The sequence below is a fragment of the Triplophysa rosa genome, linkage group LG22, assembly GCF_024868665.1.
Source record: "Triplophysa rosa linkage group LG22, Trosa_1v2, whole genome shotgun sequence".
Classification (NCBI taxonomy): Eukaryota; Metazoa; Chordata; class Actinopteri; order Cypriniformes; family Nemacheilidae; genus Triplophysa; species Triplophysa rosa.
In genome coordinates, this window is record NC_079911.1 from 20242413 (window position 1) to 20252311 (window position 9899).

A 9899-nucleotide genomic window follows, 5' to 3' on the forward strand; every position below is an offset into this window, starting at 1 on the left:
CGCCACCGTTGCCACATGCCACTCCTATAGTGCCGAGCGGAACGCAGGGCCAACACGGCCCAGGTCTGTTGCCAGAGCAACCGTCCTCATATCCAGATCAGATGTCTTTTACTGGAACAGATAATTGACTTTCTCAGTGTTCCTCTGGAGTTTGTTTGAATTGTAGCTGTACTGTACACACAGGTTACGGCTGACGGATGTTCGGGCGTGAAGATCACCCCAGGAGAATGAGTAGGTCATGTTTTATGGCACGGTCGTAAAATGGGCTTAAAGAGAATCGTTTCCCAAAATCTTGACGGCAATGTTCTATGTTTTCACTCACCCGTGGTAAACGGGCCGCTGCGTGGGCAAATGTTTGTTATGTTTGGTTTCAGACGGAGGTGCGGAGCGTCTCTGTGACTGGTCGACACACATACCAGGACAGACCAGCAGACCCCGCCCATTACCAGACGATGACCAGAGAGATGTCCTGTTTCCCACTGCAAAAGACATTCTGATGGGCAACGTCCGAGAAGAAAAACTTTATGATGTCAGTTATTCAGGACTAAAATAATAAAGAATATTTATAATTGGTATGAATCAGGTCAATCTAATGACGTGTGATGTCTGACTGCTATTTCCACAAAATAAAGAGAAAGGTGAAGTGTATTTTTAGGGTCACCAGATATTTTTATATTATGACTTGAGTTTTTGATAAATAAGTGCATTTACCAAGTGTTATTAGTTTAATGCACAACAATCTGACCCTCATTACTGCGGTGCGATTTTTATACCACACAGGTGCAGAAATAATGAAGAGACCACTTTAAAGATAGTTGACATTTTTTGGAACTTACTGATATCTGTTAAAATAAAATGATTCTTTTTGTTTCATTCTGTGAACTACTGACAACTTTTCTCTCAAATTCCAAATGAAACTATTGTTTTTTTTGCATTTATCTGCAGAAAATTAAGACAAAATGGCCAAATGGACAAAAAAGATGTTTTCTTTGCAGTATTTGCAATCATTACAAGTCCATATCATCATATTCATCAGTAGAGTGCCAATGAAATACAGTTTTACTTGAAAAGTCAAAAACTGTATGTACAATTGTATGTTTTCATTTTTTTCATGTAAATTTGCTGTATTTTTCTGTAATTTGATAGAAGATTGATAAAAATATGGAAAAAATGTAAAACTTTGTAAAATGAGACATTTTACAAAACTAGATTCGATTGTACAGTTATTTTTACATCATATGTGAAAAAATCTACGGTAAAATTGTGTAAAATTACATTTTTTATTACAGTGTATGAATCAGCTCAATGAATGTTTTAGCCGACGCTTTTATCCAAAGCGACTCACAGAGAGTTCAATAAGCCATATGTCATACAGGAGCAATAACACAATAGGTGCTAATAGAAAGTTACTGGTTTCAACAAAAGCCAGACCAATACCTGTTGAGAGGAAGAGAGAGAGAGGGTTAGTGTGTTTTCATTTGTCTGTCAAGTGTTCGCAGAAGAGATGGTTTGAAGTCGTTTTTTGAATGTTGTGAGAGATGTGGTTGACCGGACCGAGTTAGGAAGAATGATCCACCAGGAACTTATTTCATACAATGAAGTAAGGCTGATCTTTTTGGTATCTTTCATGCGTCTTTGCATCTTTCATATTGCTGTGAAAGTGTCTTTGTCATTTCTGAGGTTAATTTTGTTTCAAATTCAACAGACACTGGACTGGAATCGACAAAATACATGGAGAAATGATGATTTAAATGTAGGTTTTTAAGTTTTGAAGCATCATCACACATTTTTTGACAAAAGAACAAAACAAGTCACCATGAGTCAGAAACAGAATGACACAAAGGTAGTGGTCGAAGTTGGATTCACTCGTCTGTGCTCGTGTCGTGCTGAACATGAAGTAAAAGTCGTCTGCGTGTAAAGCAGCGCAGTATCTTGTTGAAGGGGCAATAATCCCGAGCACTTCTGCCAAGGCCAACACAGATCTGCATGACTTGAATCTAAATATACATCAGACTGACAGCAGCAGGTGAGCACAGGCCTGCCAGACACTCGCATTCAATGATCACACACACACTGACATGTGCGTGTGCGTGTCCTTGTTGGGTGTGGTTGGGGCTTGCATGACATTTCTCTTCACTGTGGATCGACATCTGAACTCAACGCAACCTGATTTTGGGTTTCTCCTCAAAGCCAGCTGGTCTGGCTTGAATTTCTGTGACTTGCGCTCATTTTTCGCACTTTTGCGTCTTTTCGTTTTTCTTAAGACTGACCCGCAGCAGGTGCTGGAGGGTTCACCTTCCTGGAGAAGAGAGCTAGGACCGGTGAGTGATCAAAGAATCCGTCCAGATTTGAAACGCTGGTGTGACACCACGCTTCGGTCCGTCTCGATTGGGGAATGTGGACCTGAGAATAGAAATAGAAAGATACAGATTTAGAGAGGTGGGCTTCGTTTTGGGACACGGTTTGCTCTCGTAAATAGATATGTTTGTCTAAGAGATGAATGCGGCGAGCAGGTCATCGTCGGCTAATATTATGTCAAGCTTGTTTACGGCTCCCTTGAAGGCAAACAGATCTCTGTCTGTGATTTGACGTGTGGACTTTGTCTGTTGGACAGGTTAAATCTAAATAACGTCCAGTTCCTGTGTAAATACTGTATGTGTTAATTCACACTGCTGACCCCGTCAGCGCTGTCTGATATAATGAAAGACATATGAAGGGCATCTGAGGTGCCCACAAAACCCACCCCAGCTTCAGTCTTCTCTTCTTACGGCGTCAGTTTCTCTGATAATGCTCTCCTTATGTGTTGAAGACTTCAGCTCTTCTGTTGGTTAGTGCTTTATAATAGAACTCTATAAACATGAGATGAGGACATGAACTAACTCACCCAGTGTGATGTTGAAATTCAACGCAGAAAAGTTCTGTTGATCTGGAGCTTGTGTTTTTTTATTTGGTCCTCGTTCAGATATATCATGCATTCTTATTTATCAAAACTAATACATGTAAGCAGTGTTGGGTGTAACTAGTTACTAAGTAATTAGTTACTGTAATTTAATTACTTTCCCCTTGAAAAAGTAAAGTAAGGGATTACTCTTATTTTTCTGTAATTTAATTACAGTTACTTCTGATGTCATTAAACTAAATACTCTGTGTAATATATTCAATAGTGGAAATGACATCCAAATGATGAGTCTAGCTTTAAAATGCATGCTTTAATGTATCCGTCTCACATTTGTAATACGTTGGTCAGTTAATTAGAATGATTTATGTAGTTATTTATTTGAATCAATTAAAAGAGCCGTTTCATGTCTATCCTTGAATCAATTCTTATCAAGGTTGATGTAGGATATAGAAAGCAATTCGTAATAAGTCATTAAATACTTTTTGGAGAAAGTAATTTGTACAGTTATCTAATTACAATAACTAATAATTAATAACTTTTTTGGAGTAACTTACCCAACACTGATTGTAATGTTAAGATGCATAATTTAAACAAGTAACAGCTACAATATATACTTTGATAAACAAAAATTGAAAAAGGAGATTCTGTAAAAAGCATTTTTAAGGGAATTACCACGTATGTTAATCAGCAGGTGTGATCACCTCAAAATGTCTAATTTGTTATTAAATATGATTTTTATATTGCTACATCTCACTTGTTTATTATTTTATAACAGTCTATGTGGCTCATTAGCATTCCCGATGAATTTAACAAACATTCATATTTTAATTCCAATTATGCAAAGATTCATTTTTTTATTCGGTTTAGTTCATTTCTCATTTATTAATGCAGTTTTTTGCTTTTATGCTGCTAAAAAGCACAGTTGAATATATTGTTACTTGGCATGATGTGGTGTCACATGAGACAGTATGCTGCTGTAATCTGTATGGCTGGAAATCATACATGTCAGCACGAGTAACAGCTCGATGTGTCTGTAAGTTTAAAGATATTTAGACAATGTCTGAGTACTCCTCACGTAGCGAAACAAGATACAACAATAGAAAATATGTTTTCTGGATTTCTGAAGGGAGCACATTTATTTATCAGAGAGACGTTATGAAAACTGTGGGTATTGGACATTTATTGTAAGCGTTTACCATAACGTAAAAAAGGCAATTAGAACTAACTTTGCTGCTGTTTTGCATGACATTCTGTCGTGATAATGTCATCACCATGCGTGGAAAAAAGAAATCAACTTTTTTATTCAGAGTTAACTGTTCCTGTACATTGCAAACATATCTTGTGATGACAGAATGATCAGTTTTGCACTCTTCAAAATATTCACACCACCCTCAAAGGTTTACAGAAAATTCAATCTGTCATTTGCTTTAAAACAGAACTCAAGGAAACGGGTTCCTGTTGATTTTCTTCTGTGTAATACAGCAGCACAATATTCACCCGTTTCTTCACGGACACATTAAAAGTGCAGTTATATTAAACTCAATGTGTTGCTAAAGTTCACTTTGGAGGTTTTACCCTTACACGCAGTTGGCAACTTCAGGGGAAATTTCATTGGAAAACAAGGCCCCCGAGGGTGCCCGCCCGGCCGTGTTAGTTTGCGGGTGTCAGCGCTGTAGAGCTCAGCGCGCGTGCGTCTAATAAAACAATCACAGTTTTCTTGAACAGAACGGCTTTGCCTAATGTTCATTTATCTAGATGAAAACGTATAGATTCAGTTCCAGCTGAACGAATAAAAACTCAAGGCCCCTGAATTGTGATGAGGTGTAATGCTCAAACTCACCGCTAGTCTTCAGTAATGAGTCACACAGCAGCACGCGTCTCAGTGCTCTCTAAACTAAACTCGCGCGCGCGCGCGTTCATCCACTAATATCCCCAAAACTGACCATGAATGCATACGATAATCTGATGAATATTTCATTTTTCTAGGTGCCAAACGAAGGGCCTGGAAGCCTCAGACACTCATTTGATGGCGATGAAACAGCACTGAAGAAACTGTAAAGTTGACACAGGAGGTTTAGAGCAAGTGATTGGTAAGGACAACAACGATTACTTCGTTACAACATTTAGTTTAAGGTAATAAGATCAAGATTTATTATGATGTATCTTTATTCATAGTTACAATCTTTATCTGAAAACATAAATGTTAAGGTATACTGCAGTGTTTTTATAGCCATGGAACGTAATATGATTTTAAGGTGTTCAGGAAGAAACGAGGAAAGAAAAGCGCGTCAATGGTTTTGGAAGAAATAAAGTTTGCCAACTCAAATAAGTTTTCGCATTCTACACATAAAAACAAGGTGAGCTAATTTAGGATCTCTCGTGCCCTAACACCAGACGCGACGCGACGGAACAGAGCGCTTCGTCGATAAACGCGTCGCTCGCGGGGTGTGAGGTTACTGTACGCATTAGATCCGCCCCTTTCAGAAAGAGAGAGAGAGAAAGACTCGTCCTTTCTCTTGTATGATGAACAAATGCTCATGTGTGGATCGCGTGGAGAGCTCTGAACGTCATCTAGAACCCTGGAGATCGTTTTCTTTCGTTTTGTTCAAGACGCCTTCACGTACACCGTTCCACGCGTCAAACCCGATGAAAGACGCGGAGTTTAGTGCGCGCATTCTCAGGTTGACGCGCGCATGAAGCTCTTTGACGCGGTCCTGGATTTGGAGAGCTCGTGAGGACTTCTGGTGCTGCGCGTGCAGTCCGACACTTATGCGTAACAGAGTAAGTCACGATTCTGTACTTTTATTTATCCTTACTAATAGTAATATACACTTTTACTGTAATAAAGCCATGGTTCGTATTAGTATGTCCACACTTTTACAACAAACACCATAGATAAACGACCAAAACGGAAAGTAGCAAAACCATGGATTTGTGGTTACCATGGTTTAACTATAGAAAGCATGGTTCATTTTCATAGACATTCATGTGCATCTCCTAAACCTCAAATGAGGAGTGCACTTGTTTCTGAATAGGGCTGTATTTCTTCCGTGTGGAATGCAGCATATTTTCATCTGTTTTCTTTTCTTTTCTTGACGCTGTGTAGTGGTGGTTCAGTCTCAACACTCGGCAAGGAAGCAATAACTCTAACTGCTGTATTTATGTGAAAAAACCTTCCTATTTATACCCCGCTGTGGTAACCGGAGAGCCATAAACAAGTTCATTTAAACAGCGATGCCTATTGAAACTCAGTTAAACCTGCAATATTCCAAATGAGCTTACTGGCCTGAAACGGTGACATACTGGAATTGGTTTAGAAGAGAAAACGGCTCTTACAGTATCGCCACCGAAGGCCAAAATCTACTGGGAAATCGAAGAACTCCAAGCTCTACTTTATAACTTTCATCCAGTTCTGTTAGTAAACACGTTTTACTCTGCAGGGTTTCGGGATTAGACGCTCCAGGACTCTCGGGCTTGGAATCATTTATGACTTTTCATAAAGAACTAAACGAGTTGAATACGAGGCGAGATCGTTGTGAAGACACAACACACGTTTCAAGTTGATTAACGGAGAAGCTGGTGTGTGAATGCATTAGTTAAGAGTGAATTGTGAGAAATAAAAGATGACAATATCAGCCGACGTGTTTCACAGGGAAGAAACGTTGAAGCTCATTTTGGGCTGGTGATGTGGCTTTGTTTTGTCTGAAAGAGCAGCAGGCGTTGGTTTTGTGGATGCTGTTAAATGTTTGTCATAATCAAGTTGAAATTGTGGTATTGTAAGTGTGTCGGTTCTTGTGTCTGCTGGTTTGGGTGCTGGTCAGACCTTCATGACACGTTCAAAGGTTTTTTTTTCATGATCCACTGAGTGAAATGCTGATCACTGAGACAAAATGAGCTTTCTTTTGTACGCGAAAACCATTTGTGTTTATCTACAGACACAATAAGTGGTTGTAGTGTTCTCATCCATTCGTAGAAAGCCACTTTAATCTCTAATTTAGCGCAAGTCTCACGTGCGTCTCAGATGTTTGTCTTGAGAAAAAGAGTTTCACAAATGTGTCTGTCATGAGAGTTTGAGAAGAGATGTGTGAAACTGAGCTCAGATTCCTCTCGTCTGTCAATCAAACGTCAATATTACTGAAGATCTCAATATCAACTCAAACATGTCTCATCACATGCAGATGATTTCACCTCAACGCTCTTCATTTGAACATGAAAGGTCTTTGCACATACAGTCAGATTTGTTTGTATTTGGCGCTGGTTTGTACGGCGTCTCTGAATGCGAAAAACGCAGAAAATCGAACCCAGTCCGAATTTTTTCACGACGGACGAAAATATCGGAGGCGGTGTGTAAACGTGATTGACACAACGTGAGGTCGTATTTATTTTGTACGTGCGGGAATTTCGGACGCAATGTGCGATGGCCTTAACTCATGTGAAGGGCTTTGGTCACCGCGTTCCATCCTCCGGTGTGAAGGGTTTGCACAGAGAACTCTTTGTTTAATCAGACGTGTGTTATTAGCGGATATCTTTAGTGGTTCGTAGGTTAGCTGAAGTATTGCGAGCAACAGAAATAGTGTCGACTCTTCTTCTCTGTGTGCACGCGTGTGCAGTTTGCTGAGGATTCAGCTGACGGTTTTCAAACACAAACCAGGTGTCCGTCATAACACAAGTGGACATTCCTGACCTCCTGGCGTCTCACCGGAGTCGGCTGACGTAAAACACCAGTTGTGCTTCTGAACGCCATCCGCTGTATGTGACACGTTTTGGTGATATTTTGTTTTTTAAATTTATGTTTTTAAATTATGCTTTGCATAAATCTAAATATTACAGTCCTTGTCGTCCGGGGTCTGTAATCCCACCACAGCCCTGATTTGTTTGTTTTTTTACGTCAGCCGCTGTTTTTCTTGTGTGAGGTAAGAAGTTCATCATGTATTTTGGGTTGTGCCGTGTGTGGAGGAGGGAGGGGGAGTCTGGGGGCGGTCCCGCCGTCCTTCCGGTTTACTCCCGAGTGTCGACATCACTTCCTCCCCGCGTGCTCTTTCCCATGCTGCTGTGAACACCCACATCCAGACCCCCGGCCCCCCGCTGCCGGAACACACACCGCAGAAGAAATGAAATCGAACATGTAGATTTGTAGAGAGACAGAGAGGGGACGATAGGATAGAATCTGACATCAGTGAACCTCTCAACTGAAGTGAAGACTCGTGCTGTTATTTCATGTGGTCCTTCTGAGCTTACAGTAGCTCATGAAACGCCGTCTGGTTTCTTTGGGTCACTCACCTGCTGTGTGTGAGCGTGATCTTCCCAGCATCCCTTGCACACGTTGCCAGCGGCCCGGAGAGCCACGAGACGAGAGCAAAGCCTCTGTCCTGAGATCTGCCAGCTGGCTAAATCTGTTCTTAACATGGGGCGGTCCGACAAAAACCCTTCAGGGTGTCGATCCCGGAGGTCTAACAGCAGAACACGTCACATTTCGAATCATCTGTACAGATGGTTTTATCAGTAAAAGTTACAGTTACTGGTCAAGGGCCAGATCACCCAAAACTAAAAACGTCTTCATCGTTTACTCACTGAACTCCATTGACTTCCACTGTATGAACACAGAACCACTGAGACATTTCTCAAAATATCTTCTTTTGTGTTCCACTGAAGAAAGACACAGGTTTACGAGCACATGAGAGTGAAGCGAGAGAAATGAACAGATTTGTGTCATTAAGATCCAGTAGATCTTAATGACAAAAGTAGTGTATTTGAAATACTGAAAGAGAAGAGAGAAGTGATATTATAGAGTGTGGACAGCCACAGTTTCAGTTGACTGTGGGTGTGGGTTACAACCACACACACACACACACACACACACACACACACACACACACACACACACACACACATCACAGCTGTGCGACACACATTCACAGTAAAGGAAGCCATGCAAATAAACACAACTGAGCCAAATGTGTCATTTCATACAGACGTGTATCGGTTAACCTGACGGCTTGATTTAGTACATTTACTTCATCTCTTTTGTGTTGTTATCATGAAAAACTCTCCGAACATCCACAGAACATTGTAAATTTGTTTCATAAATTTAATAAACGTTTCATTGAATCACTTTTTATATCTTATTGAAACAGAAAGCTGAGGGTAATATTGAAGGATTTCAATTTCTTACAAGTTTTAGATAAGAATACTGTACATTTTAAATGTTTGTGTCATTTTTGTTCAATGGGCAACTCAAGCTATTTTCTTTCATATCAAATTAAAAGCCTCTGAATATAAAATCATTCAGTCTTCAACTGAAAAAAGGAAGTCAATATGCATCTGAGATGGCATCAGGGCGAGTGAAGCGTGAACTTCATTTTCCATTGAACTAGTCCTTTAAATAAATAGATTTTGTTTTGATATTTTATCGGGAAAACAAGACCATAATAAACAGATTGAAGGGTGAGGTTGTGTGAATGTAAGCGGGATCTGGTCTCATTCCGCGAGATGACTAACCTCCAGAGGTCCAGCACAGACGGATGCTTTCTCCTCTCTGTCCTTGAGAAGTTTGGAGCCGTACGGGTGGGCGGAGCATCACTTGTCCCCATTCCGGCTCTGATTGATCAAGTCTCTTGACTGTTGAGGCTGACGTTCCCTTGATAGACACTGAAGAAATCAGCTGTAGATCTGCAACATTTTCTATATGGTTTGTTTGAAGACTGCTTGGGCTTGGTTTTGAGTAACTCGTGTTAGGTCACGTAATCGTTCATTTTATGACTGTAGTTCTTATAAACGTGTGTGTGTGTGTGACTAGCGAAACCCCTTTATCTTAAGCATTAAACTTTGGCACTTATAAATGAAAACTTTACACTCAAAACCTGTATGTGACTCATTTTTCAGTCGAACGCAAAAAAAGATATTTTGAGAAATGTTTTTTTGTTCATGTCACTGTAAACAAATATTTGTTTTTTGTTGGTTCAACTCAACGAGAAATGCATGACGTTAACTACTGTTTTTA

The 9899-nt window shown here is 40.1% G+C and overlaps 1 protein-coding gene across 3 annotated transcripts in view; it reads left to right on the plus strand.

Annotated features, from left to right (window-relative positions):
• Positions 1–1969: 1969 nt before the first annotated feature.
• mef2ca (myocyte enhancer factor 2ca) overlaps positions 1970–9899 on the plus strand; it is a 37633-nt gene continuing 29703 nt past the window's right edge. Inside the window, exons 1-2 of one of the 3 annotated variants that reach the window (XM_057320614.1) lie at positions 1970–2321; positions 4886–4989. The gene's annotated coding sequence lies outside the window, so the exon portion shown is untranslated. Of the gene's footprint in view, positions 2322–4885; positions 4990–5389; positions 5681–9899 lie in introns of those variants that run through there. The other 2 variants (XM_057320616.1, XM_057320615.1) reach the window with 2 other exon arrangements.